This window comes from Myotis daubentonii, chromosome 10 (assembly GCF_963259705.1).
Source record: "Myotis daubentonii chromosome 10, mMyoDau2.1, whole genome shotgun sequence".
Lineage (NCBI taxonomy): Eukaryota > Metazoa > Chordata > Mammalia > Chiroptera > Vespertilionidae > Myotis > Myotis daubentonii.
In genome coordinates, this window is record NC_081849.1 from 14347708 (window position 1) to 14375704 (window position 27997).

Consider the following 27997-nt stretch of genomic DNA (forward strand, 5'->3'; position numbering starts at 1 on the left):
TAGCTAATTGCATTAGGCAGCACCAGGTGCTTTCCACCTGGCCTTTCTTTGTGGCTGTGTTACAATCCCACCGCCCTCTTTCCAACAAGGCCAGGCTCTGCAGCCCACAGATTGTCTTCTGGCCCAGTCAACAGCAAGAGGCCAACATTCCCTACACAAACAGCCAGCAACCTATCTCTTGCCACTTGGTCTCTGCTAGTATAGCCCTTCTTTTCAAGCGTCTTTTCCCTTCATGGTAGGGGCAGGGGTCTTAAGAGACTGGTAGAGCTGAAAGATCTCTACGTATTATTGATGCTAGGCTATTTTCAGCAGACCTGTGAACAGTGTCACTCCCCTCATCTAAGTCACCATCACCTCTGACACATCTCAGTCTTCACCGCCTAACCAGCCTTTGGAATCTACCTTCGTTCCACTGCAGTCGAATATCAACCCACCATCCACGGTGACTCTGTCGTATCACATCACGTCTGTGTTAAAAGCTCAACAACAGCGTCTTCCCAGCACACCCAGAATAGAGGGGGAAGTCCTGACAGTCATCCGAAATGCTCTATAGCAGTGATGGCAAACCCATGACACGCGTGTCAGAGGTGACACGCAAACTCATTGTTTTGGTTGATTTTTCTTTGTTAAATGGCATTTAAATATATAAAATAAATATCAAAAATATAAATCTTTGTTTTACTATGGTTGCAAATATAAAAAAATTTCTATATGTGACACGGCACCAGAGTTAAGTTAGGGTTTTTCAAAATGCTGGCACGCTGAGCTCAAAAGGTTCGCCATCACTGCTCTATATGACCTGGTACACCACCAACTCTGGCCTCAATCCTATTTTTCCCTTTGGTCACTGAGTTCCAGCCATGCTGTCGCTGATGTTTCCTAGGCACACTCCCATTGCAGAGTCTCTGCCTGGCTGCTTCTTCAGCTTGCACTGCTCTGTCCTGAGGGAGTTACGTGGCTCCCTTCCTCCCTTCCTATGCTGCACATTGTTTTTTCCCTGCTATCTTTCTCCTTAGCATTCATCATTATATATTTTACTTATTTAGAATTTTGTTGTCTTTCTTGCTATAATGAAAGTTTTATTTCTCCCTAACTCCCATATGTTTGCCCTGTGACTTTTCCTTTCTTATTAGTATTTGGCATTGTTTGAGGCATTCAACTTGACATCTTTGCATCAAAACTACAGTGGGGCCTTGACTTACGAGTTTAATTCGTTCCGAGACAGAGCTCATTAAGGAGCTCATCAACTCAAATTACTCTGTCAACTCAATGCAAAAAATCGGCCGAGAGACAGCTGGTATCTCAAAAAACTCGTTAGTCGGGACACTTGTAAGTCAAGGCCCCACTGTATCACTTTTTCCAGCTTCATGAGTCATAATTGTTATATAACATTCTGTAAGTTTAAGATGCACAATGTTTTTATTTGAATACACTAATATATTGCAATATGATTACCAGCATAGGTTAGCTAATTGCTCCATCACATCACATATCTACCAAGTCTTTTTTGATGTGAGAATATGTAAGATATCTACTCTCTTAGCAACTTTCATGTACCATATAATACAGTATTATTAGTTAAAATTTCCATGCTGTACATGAAATCCCCAGAAATTATTCAGTTTATAACTGAAAGTTTGTACTCTTTCACCAATGTTTCCCCATTTAAAGCTCACTTTAGCCCTAACCGGTTTGGCTCAGTGAATAGAGCATTGGCCTGCGGACTGAAGGGTCCCAGGTTCGATTCCGGTCAGGGGCATGTACCTTGATTGCGGGCACATACCCAGTGGGGGGTGTGCAGGAGGCAGCTGATCGATGTTTCTCTCTCATTGATGTTTCTAACTATCTCTCTCCCTTCCTCTCTGTAAAAAAATCAATATAATATATTTAAAAATATGTATATATATAAAGCTGTCACTTTAGATCCCTTCTCCCCTCACAGTTCAAACTTCAATAGACAAAACATATATCAAAAATCCCTTATACTACTGAGGGGGACTAGAAATATTATCTGACAATGAGGGAATAGATTTTTACCAGGAAGGTCTGTTGAATAGGTAAAGAAATGCCAGATTTAAAAAAGGTAGAGATATTATTTAATTTTGAAAAAAAAAAAAAAGAAAGGATGGGAAAGACAATCTAACCAGAACAGATTAATTCCAGACCTTTGCTGTGAAAGTAAGAAAAATAAGATGATCAGCTTTCCCCAATTCTGATCAAACTCTCATAAGTGGCATAAATCTTGAAAAAAATCTCAGGTTTTCTGGTCTTTGGTTGATTACTGTCTGACTGGGTCTATTTTCCTGCAGACACCTACATTCTTAACTATCCAGACATGTGCCTGGGTGAGAGTCATTTTAAGTCAACATAGAAAGGAATGTCTTTAGTTACATCATTGGACCCTTAGAAATTAAATGAACCCTTATTGGGTTAAGTTATATAATCAACCATTCTCCTCCTTATACCTTCGGTGGGTCACAGCCTTTTTCCGAGGCTACTTCTGGTCAAATGGATAAACATTAAACTTTTTCTAATTTGAGGCATAACCTCATGCTCAATAATCCAGAGGAGTATGCAGTTTCAACCCCTAATTCAAAATAAATTAATTTGTCAAATACTTTTGCTTCAGTTAAGAACTCACAATAGCTGGGAGAGAGATGTTTGCCCCCAAATACCACTAACCATGTTAAAACAATGGTCTTTAATATATATATTGTTAAAAGTATTACAGATATCCTCCTTCCGTGTGCCCCAACTCCCCCATTGGCCCCTTCCACCCAGCCCCTGCTCTCCCCTCAGGCCTTCACCACACAATTGTCTGTGTCCATGGGTTATGCACATATGCATCAGAATCACCTGTAGAGCTTTTCAAAACATAGATCTCACCCTCAGAGCTTCTGATTTTATAGGACTGGGGTAGGGGTGGAGATAGGACAGGAATTTGAATTTTTAACAAGTATCCATGTGATGCTCTTGCTGCTGGTTCAAGAATCACATTTTGAGAAACACTGAGGTAGAGCTTTATATTTTGGAGTCACTGGTGCATAGATGGCATCTGAAGCCATAGGAATGGAGAAGATTACTGAAGGAGGAGAGAGTGTAAGTAGTCCAAAAAGGGAGCTTCAAAACTTAAATTACTAGTGGAGGATTTGAGGACCCAAAAAAGAGCGAGAAGATAAGATTGCAAGGTATTAAGAATGCTAGGTGATGGGTGTTGTCCCACTCACTCAACTTCTTATAGATCTTTGTAGCCTGACAGAATTTGCCACAGTTAGTACTAAGGAGTTTCATTAAAATAATGTATAAATGCACTCTAAAAGAGGATACCACTATGCAACTGAAAAACTCCAACCCTTTACTTTTTGCTTCCCTCAGCTGAAAATTATGAAGCCAAGTCATGATAAAAGAGCTTAGGGATTTAAGTTTGTTATGAGAATGGACACATCTCTTAAAAGGAGCACATCTATCCAAATCACAGTGGATCAACATGCAGAAGATCTTCAATGTATGAATCACTGGGAATCTCATCAGGCCCCGTGGGTTTCATTGCTGTTATGCCCGCATTTAGCGGTGAGCGACCTCTGCATCCTCAGAATGTTAAGGATGGTGCTTGGTTTCACAAGGGAAAGAAACCACCTCATGCCTCTTCCCTGACCCCAACTGAAGAGCCCAACATTCTTCCTGACATCTGCTGCTTTTTTTCACTGTTTCTAGTTCAAACAATCTTTCTCTCATCCCAAAAGTATGTGCCACCAGGTTTATTTGCTACTGTTTAAATGAGGGATATCCAAGCAGGAATCTCAAGGGAAATTGGCTTCCCACCCCATCAGAGTCTTCTGTGACATCTAGGAAGGTCACCTGGCCTCTTGAACCAAGTACTTGCTTTAGTGTTTGGTGCCATGTGTTGCATGACTGATGTCCCCACTAGAGAACGCAGCCATTTCCGCTACCATCAACTCCCAGAGACACCGGGAGAGTTTGCTTAGTGATCCTCTCCTTCATTCTCTCAAGGCTAGCCTGGGGTAATTTTAGCATCTCTAATCATGGGTAGAATTCACTTGAGCTCCCTGCTTTGTCTGGCTCTCTGTAACTCTGGGCCAGGACTGCCCACATATAGCAGGTGAGTAGCCCACACAGAGAAAGCACAAAGCAAATAGCCTCTGCCTTAACACTGAAGTCCTCCCACCATATATTCTGCTACTTTTCTGGTTGCCAAGCTGTCCTGTCATTCTCCCAACACTGCCTACAAATCCTCCCCCATAGGTGGAGGGAGCAGCTGGCAGCTTTCCCACCCACCTCTCCACTCTCAGGCCCACCCAACTCACCTGCTTGCCTGATCTGACACACGATTTCTTTTATTTTATTTTTTGTAGTTTAAGCATTGCAAATTTGACTCACAACATCTCTACCATGCCCCGTTTTTTTTTTAGTTTTAATTATAAGTAGTAAGTGTGAAATCAATGTTCTCCTGCAACTCATGTTATAAAATAAATATAAAAACTATTTTTGGCAAATTGAACAATTTTAAAATGCAGTTTGAATATTTAAAGTTGAATATTTAAAGGATTTCCTTTACATACTGTAAAGGATTTATTTATGCTATGAATCCTCTCTCTAATATACATTTTTCATACATTTAGACTGGATCTTGTATAAGCAGAGCACTCCAGCAACCTGAAAATAACTTTTGCCATTCATAATCCTTCTCACCTATGGAAGGAGAATAATTCCAACCTAACTGGGCATGACAACAGCATTTCCAATATAGAACCTCCCATCTCTGCCAGCACACCCTGTGTTTAATCCTGAACTCATGTCTTCCGAATGACACAAATGTCACGAGTAATGAACTTCAGTGTTGATGTTTTTTGCCTGAAGGCCCGAAGTCTGTAGAGTAACACCAGAACCCTATACATAAAACAACCAGAATGTAGCACAATGAAACCCATCATCTCTGTCAAGCTAATGAATATGCCAGCTATAAATGAAAAGTACATCTGCATTAATTGGTACAGTCTGAAACGAGGGCATCGGCTGTGTCCCAGTTTAATGCAGGGGCTGAATATAGAAATGGCCTATATACTGCTGACACTTTCTTTCACACAAAGAAAACTATGATTATGTTTACATGACAGCAAAAGGAGGATATTCTTCCTGCTTGGAGTCATAAAGTACCCTATGTTTCCCCACATTTGCCAATGATCCTTTATGAACAAATTCTTTGAATCCACCATTTTTTAGATATGTAACTAAAGTAAAATCAGCCAGTTGTTTCCCACTTTGAACTAGATTTCTAGGAGGCCAAATCGCTTGAACCTGGAGTTTACTGGTGATGTGATAGGGTCAGGGCAAACATAAGGCAGTCGCATATGAGCAGAAACTAATAGATGAATAAGTATCAACTTTCATCAACTATTAAAACTTGAGTTTCAGTATTCTGTGGCATCACGAAAGGTCACCTGGCTTCTTGAACCATGTATCATATTTTACACTTACTTTTAAAAGATTCTAAGCTATAACCATCCTGGGATCAGAGAGTATATAAAATATATCTTTGTAAGTTTCATAGCATCTCCTATAGAGAACTACACACAAATACACAATTAATCCTAAAGCAAATCATCCTATCTAATAAAAGAGAAACATGGTAATTGGCGTACGACCGATACCCTTTTCATTGGCTAATCAGCAAGTTATGCAAATTAACTGTCAGCCAAGATGGCGGCCGGCAGCCAGGCAGCTTGAAACTAACATGAGGCTTGGTTGCCTCAGTGACAGAGAATCGTTGGTTTCCAACGTTCCCCGCCTGCGGCTGCAGGCCTCTGAGCGGGCAGTTTAAGAAACATTGTAACAAATACACCCAACTTCAGCCAGCATATTGGCAACATTGTAAGCAAAGGCCAGAAACCTACTTTCAGCCGGAGGCCTAAGAGCTGGAGCCAAGCCTCAAGCTAAAGCTGGCCCAGAATTAAAAAAAAAAAAAAAAAAAAAAAAAAGGAAAAAAGGAGCGGTTGCGAACTTCAGTCACTCCCAGCCTGAAAACAGCCCTCAGCCCCTCACCCAGACTGGCCAGGCACCCCAGTGGGGACCCCCACCCTGATCCAGGACACCCTTCAGGGCAAACCAGCCGGCCCCACCCGTGCACCAGGCCTCTACCCTATATAGTAAAAGGGTAATATGCCTCCCAGAACCGGGATCAGCGGAGCCGTGAGGCCTCCCGGCACTGGAATCAGCATGACAGGGGGCAGCACCCAAACCCCCTGATCGTCCTGCGGCTCTGTGTGTGACAGGGGGCGGGGCCACAACCTCCCTATCCACCCTGCTCTGTGCCTGATAGGGGGGAGCTCCCCCCCCCCCACGGGCCCTGCTCTGTGTGTGACGGGGTAGAGCCATAACCTCCCCATCAGCCCTGCCCTGAGTGTGAGAGTGGCGGCGCCCCAACCCCCTGATCCGCCCTGCTCTGTGGGTGATAGAGGGCAGCACCCCAACCCCCTGATGGGCCCTGCTCTGTGCGTGACAGGGGGTTGTTCCACAACCTCCCCATCGACCCTGCCTTGAGTGTGACAGGGGGCAGCGCCCCAACTCCCCAATCAGCCCTGCTCTGAGCCCGACCAGGGGCTGCACCTAGGGATTGGGCCTGCCCTCTGCCACCCGGGAGCAAGCCTAAGCCAGCAGGTCGTTATCTCCCGAGGGGTCCCAGACTGCTAGAGGGCACAGGCCAGGCTGAGGGACCCCCCTCCCCCCCGCCCCGAGTGCACAAATTTTTGTGCACCGGGCCTCTAGTCTTATATAATAAAAGCCTAATATGCAAATCAACTGAACTGCAGAACAACCAGTTGCTATAATGCGCACTGACCACCAGAGGGCAGACGCTCAATGCAGGAGCTGCCCCCAGCCCGCAGGCTCCAAGCCAGGCAAGGTGGGTGTCAGCAGGGGCCCCCGATTGCCTTTCTGATAGTGCCACAGATTGGCCCTGATTGCCAACCAGGCCTAGGGAACCTACTGTGCATGAATTTCGTGCACAGGACCTCTAGTAGAATATCAGAGTTGAACCCCAGGAAACTCTTAAAAATGTTCTGGCTCAACATTTTTCTGAAGTATAAATTCTTTTAAATATCTTACACAGAGCATCTGCTCAGTCTCTCCATGGATACTTCTAACACTAGGAAAGTCACTGCCTTTTGTACCAGCACATTCAAATGTTGGGAAGTTTTAATTTACTGAATAAAATAAGGAATAAATCAAACACTGACAAAATTTAAAAAGCCACAAGCACAAAAATATAGCATTTTGAGATGGACACTACTTTAATGATCAAAGTCAACATCTTGACCTTCATGATCAATTACTGCAATCACCCCCCTTGCATGTACCTATAATTCACTTGTCTTTGTATTGCTTTATCTTACTCTGTTGGCTAAACTACAACCCTGCTTAAATCCATCTCTCCTACTAGTCCCTGCCTGCACTGTTCTGCTGAACATGCATAATAAAATATAGACTATGCTGACTGCTGGTCCTTTGATTCATGAACCTCAGAGTGCTCCTATGGTTGCATAAGAATCATTCTATCCCCAAATTAATTCATTTTCCCATTCTTCAGGATGACTTTCATGTCTCTCCTTTTTTCTTCAAAACTTCAAAAAATTTCAAGGTGACCCAAAAAATGTATACACACTTTAACTGGTGACAGCTCAATTTTGAAAATGAAATGTATTTTAATAAACACTGCCTTTATAATTGAGTGTGTGTATACATTTTGGAGGACACTCTATATTTTCCCTATTGCATCCTTACACAGAGTGGAACACCTTGCTCTCACTGAGGAAATATATGCAATCAGAAGAGAAACCCCTCAGTTCCCTAACTGTATCTACCCAACGACTTGCATCTGTGCTCATCAGCTGTCCTCACACCAAGGCCAAGCCCTCTACTTGTATGTTAGTTTCATCCTCTTTTGCCTGCTTAAGGAAATTACTTAGCAATTTTTCTTCCTTTTCCCCCCTTTTAACCATCTTTCCCTCCCTACTTGTCATTACCATAAGCATACATACACATGATAATATTTCTCATTTGAAATAACCCTTTCTTTGATCCTTTTTCCTGCTACTGTCTCACTTTTTCTCTTTGAACAAAAGTGTCTATACTATCTAGGTCCAATTATTCTTCTTCCATATCTCTTTTAAACTTTATTTTTATTGTTGAAAGTATTACAGATGTCTCCTTCCCTCCCGCCCCCACATTGAACCCCTACCGCCCTCTCCTCCAGGCCTTCACCCCACTATTGTCTGTGTCCATGGGTTATGCATTAATGCATATAAATTATTTGATTAATCTCTTCCCACCTCCCCCTTCCCTTTTGGAATTGTCAGTCTGTTGCATGCTTCCATGTCTCTGGATCTATTTTGTCAGTTTATATTGTACATTAGATTCCACAATATGAGTGAGATCATATATTTGTCTCTCTCTGACTGGCTTATTTTGCTTAGCATAATACTCTCCAGGTCCCTTCATGCTGTCCCAAAGGGTAAGAGATCTGTCATTTTTATAGCTGCATAGTATTCCATGGTATAAATGTACCATAGCTTTTTTATCCACTCAGCTATTGGAATTAATGATGCTATGAACATAGGGGAGCATATATGATCTCACTCACCCCATTGTCTGTGTCCACGGGTTATGCATATATGTATATAAGTTCATTGGTTGATCCCTTCCCACCCATTCTCCCCTGCCTTCCCTCTGAGGTTCAACAGTCTGTTCATGCTTCTATGACTCTGGGTCTATCTTTTATCATCAGTTTATTTGGTTCATTAGATTCCCCTATGAGTAAAATCATGTGATAATTATCTTTCTCTGACTGGCTTATTTTGCTCAGTTAATACTCTCCAGGTCCATCCATACCCTTCAAATGGTAAGAGTTCTTTCTTTTTTATTGCTGCATAGTATTCCATTGCATAAATGTACCATACTTTTTTAAAGTATATATATATATATATATATATTTGATTTTTTACAGAGAAGAAGGGAGAGGGATATAGGGTTAGAAACATCAATGAGAGAGAAACATCGATCGGCTGCCTCCTGCACACCCCCCACTGGGGATGTGCTCGCAACCAAGGTACATGCCCTTGACTGGAATCAAACTTGGGACCCTTGATTCCTCAGGCTGATGCTCTATCCACTGGGCCAAACCGGTTAGGGCTACCATACTTTTTTTATCCACTCATCTGCTGACGGGCACTTGGGCTGTTTCCAGACCTCAGCTATTGTAAATAGCACTGCTATGAACATAGAGGGGCATTTACTCTTTCTGATTGGTGTTTCAGGCTTCTTAGGATATCTTTTTAGAAGTTGGATCAAATGGCAGTTCCAGTTTTGATTTTTTGAGGAAATTCCACAGTTTTTCATAATGGTTGTACTGCATTCCCACTAGCAGTGCACTAGGGTTCCTTTTCCTCCACATCCTCACCAGCACTTTTTGTTTGTTGATTTATTGATGGCAGGGTGAGGTGGTACCTCATTGTCATTTTGATTTGCATCTCCCAGATGATTAGTGACTTTGAGCATTTTTTCATATGTCTCTTGGCCTTCTGTATGCCCACTTTGGAGAAGTGTCTATTTAGGTCCTTTCACCATTTTTAATTGAATTGTTTGTCTTCCTTCAGTTGAGATGTATGAGTACTTTATACAGATATATTCTGGAAATTATCCCCTTATCTGATGTATCATTGGCAAATATGTTCTCCCATACACTGGGGTCCCTTTTTATTTTGATGCTGGTTTCTTTTGCTGTGCAGAAGCTTTTTAGTTTTATGTAGTCCCATTTGTTTATGTTTTCATTTGTTTCTCTTGCCTTATGTGATGTATCAGTAAAAATTCTGCTACATGAGATGTCTGATATTTTAATGCTTAAACTTTCTTCTAAGATTTTTATGGGTTCATGACTTACATTTAAGTCTTTTATCCATTTAGATTTTACTTTTGTGTATGGTGTTAAGTTGGTGGTCTAGTTTCATTTTTTTGCAGGTACCTGCCAAACCACTTCAGTCACATTTTAGCTATACCATTACAGAAAATATTTTCTGAACAAAGTTACATTGTTAAGTACATCTCATCCCCATTTTTAATAACCTCTCAATTACATTTGACAACGTTGATTACTGTCTCCGTTCTTCAAGTATTTTCTTCACTTGGTGAGATAGCTTATCTCCAAAGATAGTTCCAATTCTTTTCCGTGTGAATGCATGCTACTCTCCTACTGAGAATGGTGTTTTCTCCTCCACCCCCTGGACTCTAGGATGACTTCTCATTGCTTTGACTAATAGGATATGTTTTGACTATAGAAATAACACTTTGAGTTCCAGATCTAACATTTAAAAAGACTGGCAGATCCTGTTTTTTGCCTCTCGGAGCTCTGAGCTGCCATGTAAGAAGCCCAGGAGGCCATGTGGAAGAGCACTAAGGTACTGGACATGTGGGTGAAGAAGCCATTTTGGACTTTCATCACAATCAAGCCTTCATTGACTCCAGATCCAAGCAAGATCTGACTGCAGCCAGATGAGAGGCATCAAGCAAGACCCACCTAGTTGAGCCCAGTCAATTCACATAGCCTTGACATGGAATAATAAATTATTTGTTTAAAGCACAGAGTGTTAGGATGGTTTATTATACAGCAACACATAATTGGGCTACCACATTTAACAGGCATGAAAACAACTAGAGAGGGAGCTTAATTGACCAAGGGTTTCAATCGATGCTTCTAAAATCCATTGCCTTGCTGGCATGGTATAAAAAGCCAAGCTTCCCAATGACCGCCTTTGTCAGGGATATGGAGCAGGCCCATTGCTGGGAAATGGACACTCCTCAGATGGCTGACTTTGGCTTGAGTTTTAACAAGATTGCTCTGAGAACAAGGTGAAGGTGGGGCAAGAAGAGAAGCAGGAAACAGATTATAGACTGTTGCAATAATCCAGGTGAGAGATGATATGCATTGGGCCAGCATATTATCAAAGGGTGTGTGTGTGTGTGTGTGTGTGTGTGTGTGTGTGTGTGTAAGATTTTGGATATATTTTGGACTTATAAATGACAGGACATATGGATGACAAGAAGTGATGAATGAGAGAGTCAAAAATGGCCATAGCAACTAGAAGGATGGGTTTGTAATGTACTGAGATGGTGAGAAATGTGAGAGGAACAAGTTTTGGGAAAATGTCAGTAGTGCAATTTTGGATGTGTTAAATTTGAGAGGTTCCCAAAGACATCTGAGTGATGTCACCCCAATGAGTTTAATTTTAAAAAGACATCTGAGTGAGAGTGTGTGTGTGTGTGTGTGTGTGTGTGTGTGTGTGTGTGAAGTCATAGGACTAGAAAGATCTCCAAGGGAATGAGTATGGCTGCAAAGGAGAAGTCCAAGGACTGAGTCCTAGGAAATATCTGCACTTTCACTTCAGGGAGATGAAGAGACACCAATGAAAGAGACTGAAAAGGTAAGAGGACAGGTAGGCAAGTGTGGTAGGTTAACCTGGGTCCTCTGTGCAGAAGCCCAGATAGAATTAAACATGCAAGTATTTTATTAGGGAAATGCCTGTGAGTGGAGGCAGAAGCCACACAAAACTGGGACAGACTGCAAAGAAAGTCTGACCACAAGTGAAGAAGAGGTTTGAATGGGTGAAGTTTAAATAGGGTCCAGCAACTCCACCGAGAATCATAACATCCCTCTGTTTCAAACCTTCACTTATTTAAAACTCTTACCTTACTCTGAGAAAAAGACAAAGTCCTCATAATGATGTCGCGATCCCGTTGGGGGTCGAACAACCCTTTCAGAGGGGTCGCCTAAGACCATCGGAAAACACATATGTAATTACATATTATTTTTGTGATAAATCAATATGCTTTAATTATGTTCAATTTGTAACAATGAAATTGGGGGTCACCACAACATGAGGAACTGTATTAAAGGGTTGCGGCATTAGGAAGGCTGAGAACCACTGATCTAAAGGCATGCATATTTTGCTTAGCTACCTTGTTGTTTACCTCCACCTGAAACATTGTCTGTCACATAGAAGATGCTCAATATATTCACTGAATAAACAAATAAATTATGTTTCTAAATAAAATACAAATGTAAGTTCTCCAGTCTGGCACATAAAAAATGTTCAATATGTATTCATTGAATTCATAAATTAGTGAATCAGAGACAACAAGGGCTGTTTTGTTTCACTGCAACGGCACAGAGACTATAATTCTGTAAGTGAATAAAAATTGGTTTAGTAATCTTTTCATTATGTAAGTATTTTCAAAATCATAGTATAGTCCTTGACCTCCATGTGTAATTTTTGTCACTGGTCTATTAGACTTCCTGCCTTTGACCACTAATCAAACTAATTAAAGCAATTTGATTCCAGTAAAATCAAAGGGACAATTTTCCACCTTATTCTTTGGAAGAAGAATGCAACTCCAACTGAATTAGTTTTGCAATGAAATTAATTTGTTCAGGTAAAATATGCAGACTTAAAATAAATGAGAGGAAGAAAAGGGAAGACAGGATGAGCCTAGAAATTTTAAACTCTCTTTTTCTGAACCTCTCTGGAGGCAGGAGGCAATCTTTAGTCACTTAAGCCCTACAGTTTTGGTACCAAATTCTACTCCACCTTCCTCTCACTCTTTCTGACATATATATAACCATTTGTATGCCATAAGCATCTGTAGACGCAAGTGGCGGACCTTTTTAAATTAAATTCAAAATATCATGGCAGTTAACTGGTTAAAACAGCCAAATGCAAGAGGAACTCAACATAGACTCACAAGGGATGGAAGCTGTACATTCCCCTTACTGTATCCTGGGATATTTTTAGCAGATTTAAAGAACAATTCTTGACAATAGCAAAATAGGGCTCTTTGAGAACTAGTTATTTAAAGCCCTGCTAAATGCACCCTGACAAAAATTAGAGAGTTTTATTAATTAGGTAGCCTGAAGAAAATTAAATCTTGAGTCACCACCCTGTGTGCCAAAATAAGGTGAAATCTTCAAACTTCGCCTTGTCATTTGAAGGCCCCAGTTAGCGAGCCAGAGTTGTCACGATTCACACTGAAGAACTTGACTGGTGGCAGGTGTCAGTGAGAAAACCGCAGCAGCACGCTCAGAAAGACAAAGAAAAACTGGGTGTCATTGAAAATATGTGACTTCAGTCTCTAAGAAACCAGGGCAGTGAGTTGGAATTGACTGCTTTGACAATCAGGAGACTGTGGCATTTTCTTCCCAAAATACGCTGAAGGGTATGTGCCATGATCTGCACAAAGGGTGAAAAAGGAAAAGCTTCATTGCTCCACCACTTTCTTAAGGATAAAAAGGTAGGGATGAGGAATCAATGGAATTTTTTCCCTAGCCCCAGCAGGCAATATTTTTACCTAAAAATATGTCCTAGAGAACTAGTGGATTTCAGGCAACTTCAAATATTCTCTAGAAGAAAGTACCACATGGTAGTTATCATATATAAGAATGTTTGCTTGTCAAAAATATGACATTTTAAAAATCATTTGCATTTTAAATGTCTAAGGAATTTTAATCACTGATCAGTTTTAACCCACGTTTCCTGCATGCGTGCATAAGCATACACCCTCGACTTTGCCATCCTCATAAAAATTCTCTCTTAAGCTCTTACTTTCATGTGTTTTTAAAATGGCTCAGCTCCCCCGCAGCTCTCATCAGCCTGTCTTCCCAAAGGTCCCCCTGCCTGGGAAGATGAAAGGCCCTCTTCTCCTCAGCCAGCGCTCCTGTTTCTGCTTTCACACTAATGGAAAAGAACTGAAAGACAGGGCAGGAGCTGAGGATCACAGGCTGACCTTGAGCTAGTGCAATGCATTTTCTCACAGGGTTCTTTTTCAGCTCTCATATGGTCTTCATTCCCATTTGAAAAAGCTACCTAATACTCAAATTTCTTTAATTAAAATCATCTTTTCTGTTTTATATCTAACCAGTCATAGAATAAAAGAAACCAACTTATTTTATGGCAGGTTAATTTTAGACAATGGAGTTAGGCCATCTAGGTTCAGATCCCAGCTCTCTCTCTCTCTCTCTGTCTCTCTCTCTCTCTCTCTCTCAATAGCTATGCTATCTTGAAAAAGTTACATGAACTTTCTGTGTTCTGTTTTTGCATCTTTTTTAAAAATATATATTTTATTGATTTTTTACAGAGAGGAAGGGAGAGAGATAGAGAGTTAGAAACATCGATGAGAGAGAAACATCGATCAGCTGCCTCCTGCACACCTCCTACTGGGAATGTGCCCGCAACCAAGTTACATGCCCTTGACTGGAATCGAATCTGGGACCTTACAGTCCACAGGCCGATGCTCTATCCACTGAGCCAAACTGGTCAGGGCCTGTTTTTGCATCTTAAAGATGAGAAATATTATTTCTATAAAATAAGAATAATGTTACTACCTATATCAAAGGGCTATTGTAAATATTAAATAAGCAAATATATGTAAAATATTCTATAAGCGTAAGCTATTAGTAGTTTATATTTCCCTTTTACTACTATAGTGACTGATGCAGTTAGGACTCTTGATGACATTTAATGCCTTCAAGATTAAAAACCACGTAAAAGTTCAGTGCTATCTACTAGCTTACTAGTATAACTATTACTATGGCCTGAATATTTGTGACCCGTCCACCCATTCGTATGTTGAAATTCTAACTCCCAAAGTTGATGATATTAGGAGGTGAGACCTTTGGGAGGAGATTAGATTGTAAGGGTGGAGCCCTCATGAACGGGATTGGTGACTTATAGAAGAGACCTCACAGAGATCCCCAGACCCTTTGCCATGTGAAGACACAGTGAAAGATTGGCAGGATGCAGCTTGGAAGGGAACCCTCACCAGACCACGCTCGCACACTGTGATTTTGGAATTCCAGCCTCCAGAACTGTGAGGAATAAATTTGTGTTATTTATAAACTACCCAGTCTGTGGTTATTTTGTTGTAGCAGATTGAAAGGATTAAGACAACACTGTGACAGTTACTGAACACTTTTCGTGTCTACAACAAATGTTTGACTGACTTGGCTTCAGGTCACCCTTGGCTGGCATTCAGGGCTACAAGGCTCCTTTCCTTATGAATGAAGATAGGGTGTTCTTGCCAATGAGAGTCAGACAGTAATTTCTCCAGTAATATGCAGTCAATAATATTTAAGTGATTCTCATGGAATTATGTGCTATTACCACTAATAAGCTTTTTATTGGGTGATGATTGTGTGCTGGGCATTGAGCCAGATGCTGAGGACAGATAGAGGGCCATGACGTGGTCTTTCACAAGAAGCTTAACATCTAGTTGGAAAGACAGAAAATATTCATCAAGAGATAAATAAAAACAAATGGCAACATAAGGTCAGTGCAATCTAAATGGAGCAGATAACTGTGCTCTAGCAATTCAAAAGAGCAAGAGGCTATTCTAGGTTTGGGTGGCTGGAAAAATCTTCCTACAAAAATTTAAAAGTTAGAACTCAATCAAGGTCTTGAGAATGAAGCAGAACTTTAAACAAGTTTAAGAGGAAAAAAAGAGAACACATTTCAGTGGTCAAAGAGAAATGCTTATGGCACAATTGGAGAATGAGCTGGCTAGTTTAGCTGGTTCAGGGTGTCATCACCCTTCATCAAGGGCAATTCCCCAATTTTATGGCATATATAGTTTTTAAATTTAATATGAATTTAGATTCACCCCAAACTTCCATATTTCCTCATCCAGAGCATTATCTCTCACATCAGCATAATTAACCAATATAATAGAGCAATACTCTTGCATGTTACACTTTACCTTTCTCCTCTGCAACTATTTTGTCATTTATCTGTACACCCAATCACATGACTGGGGGTAACGTTGGAAGAGAAACTTAATTTAGCCATTGGGACTACATTAAAATTGCTCTTGAAAATTGCTCTGAGAAAGCAAAAGAGCTGAGAGAAAACTGGTAAATATACATTTCTATTGCTAATGTGATTTGCCTTTATACTACACTGTACCGCATCAGAAAAGCAGAATATTTTTTAGCTAAGAGGACATATAGAGATTATTTTGTACAACACTCTAACTTTACAATGAAGAGACAATGGTATATTCATAAGAGAATAAATTATTGGCAAAATCAAGACTAGAACTCAGGACTGGAAGTCAGAATCTGGTCTCTTGACTACCTCTATACCAGACTGGTGGATGAAGACTGGCCATGGAAACTTGGAGGAAGTCAATGGGTAGGGCCAGTGTAATATGGACTAAATGACCTCATAGCCTGCTATGATAGAAATTCAGAGAGTATGGGAGGCTGAAGGAGGGAACAAGCCATGATATTGGGGCCAGCATCAAGACTGGGACTTAGAGAAGTGGGACTCTGTGGGTCTGCATTCCCTTAATGTGGCTTAGGGATTTGTGATTAAAGTGAGAGGTATGATGGCACCTTCTGTGTTTTTAAGTCAACTTGTGAAATCAGTTATACTTTTGGGTAACAGAAAAATACTTCCTTGACTATCAAAAATTCTACTATACTTTTTTTGTGATAATTTATTTAAGGTTCCTGGTTTTCTTATTAACTGATTCTATAATTATTGCTATGAGGAGCTCTGACCAGTAGAATATAGGAATGTTCTAGCATGAAAAATGCAATGTTAGAGCATATAAAGATATTTATCCTGAAAATCAGTTAGGCAATGCATATTGAAATGGTTATTCTTACTTTGTAGGTAACTCCTGCAACCTGATTCTACTTTCCAGTTTAACTTAACCCTTAAAAAATGTCTTTCTTGCCTGGCCAGTGTGGCTCAGTGGTTGAGCATCAACCTATTATCCAGGAGGTCATAGTTTAATTCCTGGTCAGGGCACATGCCCATGTTGCAGGTTTGATCCCGAGTGTGTGGCATGAAGGAGACAGCCGATTAATGATTTTCTCTCATTGTTGATGTCTCTCTCTCTCTCTCTCTCTCTCTCTCTCTCTCTCTCTCTCTCTGTCTCTCTCTCTTCTCCTTCTCTGAAACAATATGAATAGATTAAAAAAAATTCTTTCTGAATGTCTATCACTCCGAAAAATATTTTTTCCTTCACAGAAAATCTCAATGTCCATTAAACAAAACTGACAGAGAAATAATATGAATGCCAAAATCGTTCTTATTAAATCTTTTACAAATGGTAGTGCTGAGAAAGTGAGAGCAGAGTGCCATTGTAAGCCTAAAAATAACAGCCATGTCGTAGATAACTGAATTCTGTGCCAATGGAAATAAATCCAACAAGATATAACGAGGCTATTTCAATGGGTAAAATGACAAAATCTATATATATAAAAGGCTAATATGCTAAGTGTCCAAACATCTGACCAGTTGCTATGACATGCACTGATCACCAGGGGGCAGACACTCAATGAAGAAGCTGCCATGATGTGCACTGCCATTTACAGAGAAATGGCACTGTGGACCTGGCGCCCACAAAGCAACACTTGGCTTCCACCAAGTAGGACACAGGCCCTGCCACCACCCCAGAGCGTCACCCCACCAAATTGCAACTGATGCTGCCGAGACTCCATGGTGCGAAATGTGGCCCACAGCCCAGCCCCGAAACAGTCACTGTGGGCGCCAGGTAATGATGTCACGTAGCAACGCCCAGCTTCCTCTCCCTAGCAACTAGCCTCCTTGGAGTTTCTTCCGCCCAGGAACACAACTTGCTTTATAGCCAGGTACAAACATTTTACACTGTAACCAAATGTCTGTGAAGTTTTTTCCCATGCCTCATCTCATTTGATCCTCACAGAAGTCCTGGAGTAGGTGGAAAGGAGATTCAGTGAAATCCTATTTTCTTTTCATTAGCCAGAAAACAGAGATTTAGAAAGCTTAGAAATGTCACCCAACTGAAAAGAAGTAAGAAATGGTGGACCTTGAAAATGACTTCAGGTTTTCGCACTGCACAGAATATAGTCAAACACTGCTGCAATTAAATATTTTACCCTTTGTACTCCCTGCATGATCTGCAATAATAATCTGCTTTATGTTGATATTTACTGCTGTGTTGCTGACAATTACCTGAAAGAGAAGTTGGGATGCTTCACTGGGCTGGGAAAAGTTTAGCTAAATCAGAAAGCAGGTCTAAGTAAGCAAGTTTGCCTATATATATAAAGCTCTCGCTGGTGCCAATCACATGCGTGTGTTTCCATCTGTCTTTGTTGATTGTGAATTTGGTTGACACTTCTATTATAGAGAAAGGACTAATAGCGATATTAAAATATTTCTTCTAATTGATTTCCTTTCAATGTGCACGAATCCGTGCACCAGGTCACTAGTAGTTTTAATATGAGAAAATGTAAGAGCATTCATTAAGGAGCAAATAAAAATTAAACTTGTAAGATTTATAAATTATGATTTATAAGAAGGTAATTCCTTATAAGAAAATTGTCTAACATGTATTGAAAGGTATTTTTTTGAAACTATACTACTTGGTAACCAAGAAGGCCAAGAATTGAGTAGAGTAAGGATAAATAGTGAACATAAAACCTTATCAAATCCTTATACAAAAAAATGTTATAGCCTCACCTGAACTGCTTCATGCACTTCTTGCCACTGTACCTTCAGAAAGAGAGCGTCAGTTTGGAGAAGCCTTGCAATCTTACTGATCATGTATTCCCAAAGTTCTTGACACATGGCAAGTTCAAAATATTCTGTAAAATAAAGGATACCTAATATGATAAGTTAGAATAATGAGATAGTACAAGTAAAGGTATAATTGCAGATTTGAACAGGTTGGCCTGAAAATTAGAGGCTATAAAAAATAAGAATAAAAACAACAAAATAAATGAACTTCTCCCTTCCAGAAAATTCAGTATATAATAAATATGAGGTATCCTTTGAAATTTCAGAGATAAGTCAAATAAAAAGGATTTGCAAAGCACACCGTGAATTTACATATCTCATTACTTTACAAGGTACATGTGTTGAAAATGTATATGAAAGTTTTATTGTACAAGTCACAATCTCTATCTCATTTTCCTCATCTGTGAAATGGGGATAATAAGCCCTCCCAGGTGAAATTGTTGAATAATAAATACGATAACATAGTTGAAAGTATATTAAGCACAAATTGGTACTCATATATAGGGTATGCAATAATTCCTTGATATCCTTATGATACAGAATATTGGGATGACACTGATGGTTCTAGAAGTCAATATCTACAGTTTCCATTGATCAAATTCCTAATGGACACTCTGTTAGAAACATACTCATTTTATGACAGGAGGTATCTTAGAGTGCAGGCTAAATGAAAAGGTAGGTGGGGAAAGGTAGAGATCCTGGTGGCCTTTAAACAATGCCTGAGGAGATTACCAATTCTAAAACCTGTCAACCCTTGCTGTTTCCCTGGCCTGACCAGATACAAGGGAAGCCAGAAAGATTTCTGAAGAACTTCCTTTTCAGGCTAAGGCAGATTTGTCAGGATCCCTGGTAACTGAGGGGCTGCTGCTCAGAAGTCCTGCCTTCTGGAGAGAGGCAACACAGCAGTAGGTGTTTTTCTTAGACTTTATTAAAACTATAATATTAATATCAAACGGGTAAACACATTTTCATGATTTCAGGATTACTGATCCCCATGGCACCCCATTCAAACAGGCATCACGGTCTTCAGGGGTCTGGCTTTATAAAACACAGACAAAAGAAAACAGATCTGTTGTGAACTGTTTACTCACTCTGCAGAGAAGGAAAACTGATCCCTGACAACATGATTTCTATCATCAGACTCTTTTTAAAAATATATATATTTTTTATTGATTTTAGAGAGGGAGGGAGAAACATCAATGATGAGAGAGAATCATTGATCGGCTGCCTCCTGCACATCCCCCACTGGACCATGACCTCCTGATTCACAGGTCAATGCTCAACCACTCAGACTCTTAGTGCACCTTGGCTGCCATTAGCATCACCTGGGAAGCTTTGAAAAGCCCAGATGTTCAGGATACGTTCCGGAACAACTAAATTAGCATCTTTGGGGGTGGGACCCAGGCATTGGTTTTTTAAGGCTCCCCAGATGATTCCAGTGGCAACCACAGTAGAAAACCACAACTGTAATAGCTTTCCACTCATGACTGCATCAAGTCCATGCTCCTTGGCTTGGCATTTAAGTCCTGCCTCACCTTGATCCTTATTTGTGTTTTCAGCTTCACTTCCTATATTCCCAATGCCAGTCTATTCTGCTCATATACTGTAACCTGCTGATAACAGAGGTCCTTGTGTGTCCTTGCCTCTGCTTATTCTAATTACAGTAATCTTTCAATACCCAGCTCAAATGGTAGTACATCTATGAAGCTGTCCCTGATCCCCCAGTGTGGTGGTTTTAAAACGTGCCTACAAATTCCTTCACACTACTCCCACAACATATGGAACCTAAATCTCTTACCTTTAAATAGGGATTAGCCGTATAAAATTAATTTGAACACACAAAATGTGGCAAAAGTGACTTTTAAGTAAAGCTGGATTAGAAAAGGCCATACAGCTTCTACCTGCTGCTCTCTCAACACACAGGCAAAGATGGAGAGGCCAGGAAGAGACCACAAAAAGACAGTGAGTTGCCCAAGGAGCCCCAGCTGTTTCAGCTCACCAGCTTTTATCATCTAAGCAGCATTAACTGCCAGACATGCAAACAAGTAAACCTTGAAATGATTCCAGTCCCCACGCTTCACGTCATCCAGCTGAGGCCCCAGATGTCATGAAGCAGAGGCAAACTGTCCCTATTGTGCCCTATCCTGACCTTAAAACACAGAAACATAACTGGATAGTTAACAATGCTAGCCTGTAGATAAGCAGCATCTATAATAATATAAGTGTAACATGCTAATTAGACTGGACAGCCAAATGACCTTCTGGACAACCTTCCAGATGAAGTGGGGTTGCAAGGGCCAAGACAAGCTGCCGCAGCTGTGAGGGCTGAGCCCCTTGCACAAATTTCGTGCATCAGGCTTCTAGTGTTTTTATAAAATCCTAGGAACTAACTTCAAAAGATGCAGGCTCTGACCTTCAGTTGTCCCAGTTCTGGGAGATTTGCTGACCTTCAAATGTAAAACCAGGATAACATAGAAGCAGAGGACAAGACCAGGATGATACATACCAGACCATCACTTGAAGAGTTTTTAATCCTTATCAGAATGTACTGTGCTAGTCTGCACATAGAGAACTTTTAACCACCTTCTCCTTGTTCTCTTTGTTCTGCTTTCCCTTATCTTCCTTATGAAAAACTCTGCCTGCCCTGAGATGTTGAGATGGGTTTTACGACAAGAGTCCCCCATCTCCTCAGGTTACTGGCACTGGAATAAACCACTTTCCTTTTTCACCAGCATCTATCTCACAAGTTTGTTCCCATTCAATTACATTTGCATCTAAATTCTACCAAACCTGAATTTGAAGGAATTTTACTTATAGCAATCTTACTTAGCCGCCACCCGCCCCCCGCCCCCCCCCCAGAAACCTAGAACCTTGAATAGTGATATTTTTTTCTGTTCATCTTCAGCCCATGTCTGAGTCCTGGCATTTATCAGTTAATTCTGCTTTAAAATTTTAATCTATTCATAAATTTACTTGTATCTGTGAGCTTCTTTTTTATACATTTTTATTTTTACATATTTGTAAATATTTTATAAATTTTAGTACTTTAAGTGTGTTAAATCATTTGTTTCAGTGATAAAAAGGTAAGGTGGATTATAAATTTTAAAAAATAATAACCTATTTTCACCTAAATAAAGACCAAAATGGCCATTACCATGTGGTTATGGTATACCTCTGAGAGTAACTTTGTATAGTAGATGTTGGGAGGTCATCCATAATGATGGAAAGAGTTCTGAGGTTCTCCATCCTCTCTGAACCAATTTACAGAAGAGTCAAACAAAGGGTAAGTAAAATATTTTTTGGACAAATGTAAATAAAAGTGACTAGAATTTCCATATTGTAGAATACCATAGAGAAGGATACTTCATTTCCAGTTACCCTTATAACTGGGGATTGCTAGTGTAAGGATTCTTCTTTTCATATAGAATTTTTATAGAATATGAATAATAGTTCAACTCCTGAAATAAAGCTGAATCTCCAAGACAGAGTATTTAGGGTGAAAAGAGAAGAGTTATCAAGGATATAAGTACAGGGAAGTATACCGAGGTGGGTTCTGATAAGGAACAGGTGAACATACCTAGGAGTATTAGTCAGGGCCATAGGAAAGAACCAGAATTGTGCCATGTAAATCAGGAAAAGAGATTTTTCAGAAAAGTAAACATATAAATAACCTCAACTTCTGCGTTTTCAAAACATCAACCTTGAAATTACCTCTTAAAATGCACTGCTTGGAATTCAAGAATTGTCTATACAAGAATAACTCTCCAAGATTTAAAAATCTTTGGAGCTCAGCTTCTTATTTTTGAAGTTGTCCCAAGTAAGTAGAAATAAAAGAAATGGTCAGGGCAATTAGTCTAAATGATGCACATTTGCCTCTTATTAATATAAATGTGTTGTAGAACGTAAGCCAGTCTTTCCTCTGGTCAATGTTTTATGTTAGATCACCAGACATCTTCTTCTCACATTTCTTGAATCTCCTACAAATAAAGGTGCTTTTCAGGGCCTCGAGTCTTGTCTAGAACGTAGGCCAGAGAGGAAATCAACAGTAGGCAAGAACCAGCAGCACCTTGCCTTTTCTATTTGGATCTGACTCCCAATATTCTTTGTGACTTTGAGGCTCTTTCATGGTTTGTACCATACTACCTATGTTAATAGTGATTTTCAACTTTTTTCATCTCATGGCACACATAAATTAATTATTAAAATTCTGCAGCACACCAAAAAAAATCTATTTTTTGCCAATATGACAAAAAATGGGTATAATTTTGATTCTTTTACACCAGACAGCTGTTGTCATGTTGGCAGTTGTCATTTTTTAATTTGACATTCTAAGGGACAAGAGGTCAGTGCCCCTGACTAAATATTCAGGTATTGCGTGTTTTAAAAATTCTTGCTGGCACACCAGTTGAAAATTGCTTTTAAGAAAGAGTGTGGGCCCTGGCTGATTTGGCTCAGCAGATAGAGCGTCGGCCTGTGGATTGAAGGGTCCTGGGTTCAATTCCAGTCAAGGGCACATGCCTGGTTGTGGGCTCAATCCCCAGTAGAGGGCATGCGGGAGGCAGCCCATCAATGATTCTCTCTCATCATTGATGTTTCTATCTTTTTTCCCCTCTCCCTTCCTCTCTGAAATCAATAAAAATATATTTTTAAAAAAGCGTGTGGGTTTTTAAAATCCTTACCTGAGGATATGTTTATTGATATTGATGAGAGAGAGAGAGAGAGAGAGAGAGAGAGAGAGAGAGAGAGAAACATCGAGGTGAGAAACATCGGTTGCCTCCTGCACATGCCCTGACCTTGAATGGAATCCACAACGTAGGTATGTGCCCTGAAGGGAATTGAACCTGCAACCTTTTTGGTATACAACTGAGTCACTTGGCTGGGGCTAGAAAGATTGTTTTTCATGCTTTGCTTCTTTAAAAAATCTCTTTGTGAGCAGCTAATTCAATCACTTTTATACTTGCTGACAATTCTGAGAAAAGTTCATTAAAACAAGCTGTATGGTTGGATATAAAAGAAAAGCAAGGAAAGGAAACTGCCCACTTTTGTGACTAAGTTGATTGTCATCACTCTATTGATAACACAATAAAAGATAAACTATGGTCTCAGGATGTGTCTGCACCCTACCCCATCCATGTCACCCAGCCTTATCAACAAATTGATCTTGTTTGATTCTTGATCCCAAGGTCCCTTATGGTGATCATCAATCTTCTTGCTGCTAAGGCATTTCTTTATCTGTTTCTCAATGAAGCGCAGGCATTAGATTAATTGGAAAAGAGTTTTTCTAATGGCTTATTATCTCTGTAGGCAACATTCTTCTTGACAAAGCATTTAATCTGAACACAACACTGCTAGCTACGTAACACTGCTCAATCACTAAGTCAGCTTGTCTAGATATATTGATATAAGTAAATCTCGTATACATTTAGTTTCCATTATCACCACTAAGGGAATTAGTGACAGCTTTCATTGCAATGTGTGCTGACCAGTATTAAAGCTACTTGTGATATTACACTATATTTTTTTAAGTCTTATAAATGTAAACCAATAACCTTTTAACTTTCTCATTTCAGATTCACTCATACTATATATCATTCCTCAACATGAACACAAAGTCTATATTTTTTCTCATGGAAGCTTCAGGAACCATGCATCTACCTTCACCATTTACTATGACTTTGACTTAGGGCAAATGGTTCACTCACTGTCTTCTCTCCTATAAAACACGGCTCTCTTAACTTCACAAACCTGTATTTAGGGTCAAGTAAAAAGGGCACAGGTGTGTTCTATAAAGTCTAAGCATTATGCAAATATAAGGCATGATCAATTTCTATTTGGTTACCTTTCCCATGGTGCCCACTGGATGTTCTGAATAATTGCTAAATCACTGCATTGTCTCATTTGACAAATGTTATCATTCTAAGAGATATTTGCCATTCCACAGAGGTAAATCTGACATAATTGAAAAGGAAAACTTAATCACTAAAATCATTCTATTTTTTAATCAGTTGAATAATCAAATTGCATCATTTAAATCAATTGCTAGATACCATGGGGCTGGTATGCTTTCAGTAACCTCAAACTGTAGACCAACTGAATCATCCTAGTGGGGATGATATTATAGCCATTTACGGTTCCATTACCAAGTACTTCCAACTCCTTGTGAGTAACATTACATACCAGAGAGGCTGAAAAGTAAAATAAAGCAGTAAGATACATTTCTAGCATTCCCTTGAAACTATGGCAGACATGTAACTTCTGTGCCAATCAGTTGAACCACAGTGATGTTTGGACACAGAATTGGACACATGCCTTGTGGCAAGCAGTTGGGTTTTCAGGGTCAGCCATGGCAGAGTTCCAGCATCCGATACATCCATTTCCTGGAGTCTAAAATTGGAATGACTGAGAAATCACTGCATTTGACAGAGTCTACCTAGAAATGACTAAATTATGTCCTCCTCCATTAGGGATAATGAGAAGTAACAGTCAGATATTACGGCAAGTAGGATAAGTAAAATTATATTTTTGCACAAAAGCTTGTGACTATGAAAAATCCTACTTGCTATGTCATGTGCGTTGAAGATGGCTCCATATTAATATATATACATTGATCACATATTTTTACCTTGCTGTTAAGGTATACAGTGCCTTTTCTCTACTCAGATACCTCCATATATCACAGAAAACTTGGAAAGAATAATTCTTAGTAGCTGCACAAGACTTCATTGTGTGTATACACCACAATTTATGGAATCCATGGTTTCATTTTTACATATTTCTGTAATACATTTTTGTTATAATTAAAACTCTGTGCTAAAAATTCTTTTGACATTTTGAATTATTTTGTAAAGAAATATCTATAATCAAATCTTATGGTAATACTTTTGGTCATTTCCATGTTCTATAAGTCTTCAATTTAGAAAAGAAAAGCTTTCCAAAGAATGTTTCTTATACTAACAATCCTCACAAGAAAAACTACAAATGATGTTTCTTTTTAGCTTTCTGTAAGTTTTTATTTTTATATTTGTCCCAAATAAATTTATTTGCCCTTTTTGTTTTATTCTGTTGAACCTATAAATTCTCTCCATGCTGGTTGCCAGAATCAGGTTGAAAGTCTTATTCCCATGGGCCTCCTGGGCTCTTGGAGTCTGAGCTGTAGCTCCTTCTTCTGGGGCTGCCCCTCACCCCCACTCCACATGCCAGCAAGGACCCAACCTTCATGCTCACCCTGCTACATCTCAGGAGGCTGACCCCTCAGGCACACACTATGTCTGGAAGGCCAATGCCATTGGCCAGGATGCCAAGTCAGTGTGTGAGATTCTAGAGAAAAACTATACTGATGAATCCATTGAAGTGGAGGATCTGACCATCAAGCTGGTTATGAAGGCCCTTCTGGAAGTGGTTTAGTCGGGTAGCAAAAAACACTGAACTTGCTGTTATGAGGTAAAATCAACCCCTCAAAGTTTTGGATTCTAAAGAAATTGAGAAATCTGTTGCGGAAATTAAAAAAGAAAAATAAGACATGAAAAGAAGAAACAAAGAAAAGCATCATCCTATATAATAAAAGGCTAATATAGGCAGTCCTCAGGTTACATCGAACTCAACGTTTTATGGTTACATTGCTATCTCCCATTTATTTATTAAAAAAAAAAGTTCCATCATTTTTATGTATGTACATTATGTGCTTTATGGATTTTATTATTTATTTACCACAAGTAAAGGTCAGGAATTGTTATCTTTCTTTTAATTTTTTTTTACTGTTTCACTTCATTACTGCTGTGTATGTGCTCCATGTGAGTGATGTAGGTGCTTATGTAGGTGGTTTCCAACTTACAGCGAAAATTGTGTTACTTCTCATCGTAGGAAGGGATGTCTGAGGACCTAACCAGAGGACCTACTGTATGCAAATCAACTGAACTGTGGAACAACAGGTCGCTATGATGCACACTGACCACCAACACAGGAGCTGCCCCCTGGTGGTCAGTGCGCTCCCACAGGGGGAGCACCGCTCAGCCAGAGCTGGGCTCATGGCTGGCAAGTGCAGCGGTGGGGGGTGGGAGCCTCTTCCACCTCCATGACAGTGCTAGATGTCCTAAGCCATCAGTTGGACATCCCCCAAGGGCTCCCAGACTGTGAGAGGGCTCAGGCTGAGCTGAGGAACACCCCCCCACATGCCCCACCCCATGAGTGCACAAATTTCATGCATAGGGCCTCTAGTAATAGATAAAATCTTGCTTGTAGTGATTTTTAAATTCAAATTCTGTATGTTTCTCAATGACCTGCAGTCATCTCTAGTCCATTTATCCATACTGTCCAGTATTCAAAAATAGATTTCCATATTTTTTAACCTTAAAAAAATTAGAATTGGAGAATGGAGGGTAAGAGCAGGCTGTGGGGGAGGAAAGGAGAGGAGGAGTGAAAACAGAAAAGGGAAAACAAGGGGACAGGAAAGAAAATAATGGAGAAAGGTAAAGGAATTAATATGAGGGAGTAGAAAAGGGGAGGGATTAGAAATAAAATGCCTGTATATATTGTCCTCAGAATTCTTCAAATTACCCTACCTGTTGTTTAAAAATTTGAGAAATATTGTTTTTTCAAAATATTTTTTAATTGCTCATTTGATTTGTTAGTTTTATTTTTGTTGTTTGGATTTGTTTTTAACTTTAAGGGTTATTTTATTTCCTTTTGTTGCAGAGACTGCATGCTTTCTGGCAGTAGAAAAATGTAGATTCTCTGTTAGATAAAACATTTCTTTGTACTTCACCTTCTTTTGTTTTCCCGTAGCAGGTGGAGTGGCCATGCCTTGTGGGGGATGTTAAAGTTGAGGCTGTCTTGTTCATGCTTGCTCAGAGGGAGGTGACAGTGTGATGAGAGGAGAAGGATAGAAAATGGAGTATTTTTTTTCCTTTTCTGAGCATTTGAACCCACCCTGGCTGCAATGATCTTCTGGGCCTTTTCTCTGAATGCAGCAAGTCTGCTTTCCCTTCAACTGTGTGAAAAATGTAAACAAAACCACTTTAATTTGAGTTGTCACAATTATATCTACTTCTCTCTAGCAAATGAATCTAGTTATGGCTGTTGACAGCCATCACCATCCTATCATGCCTGAAATTACATATGAACATGCCAGCTGATGGTTTGTTTGTTTATTTGTTTTAAGTTTCCATTCCAAATCTCCTAGATCATCCTTTCAAGCCATGTCTCGATATTTATTCCCTATGAAGTCAGAACACTTCAGAAACAGAACACTCCACTACCTCTCCTATGGTGCTCTCCAAACAAATAACTTACACTACCTCTGGCCTAGGACAACCAGCCTCTCTCTGACTGTGGATAAAGAGAAACTATGGCACTCTCCAGCAGAAGCTCTCAGGAAG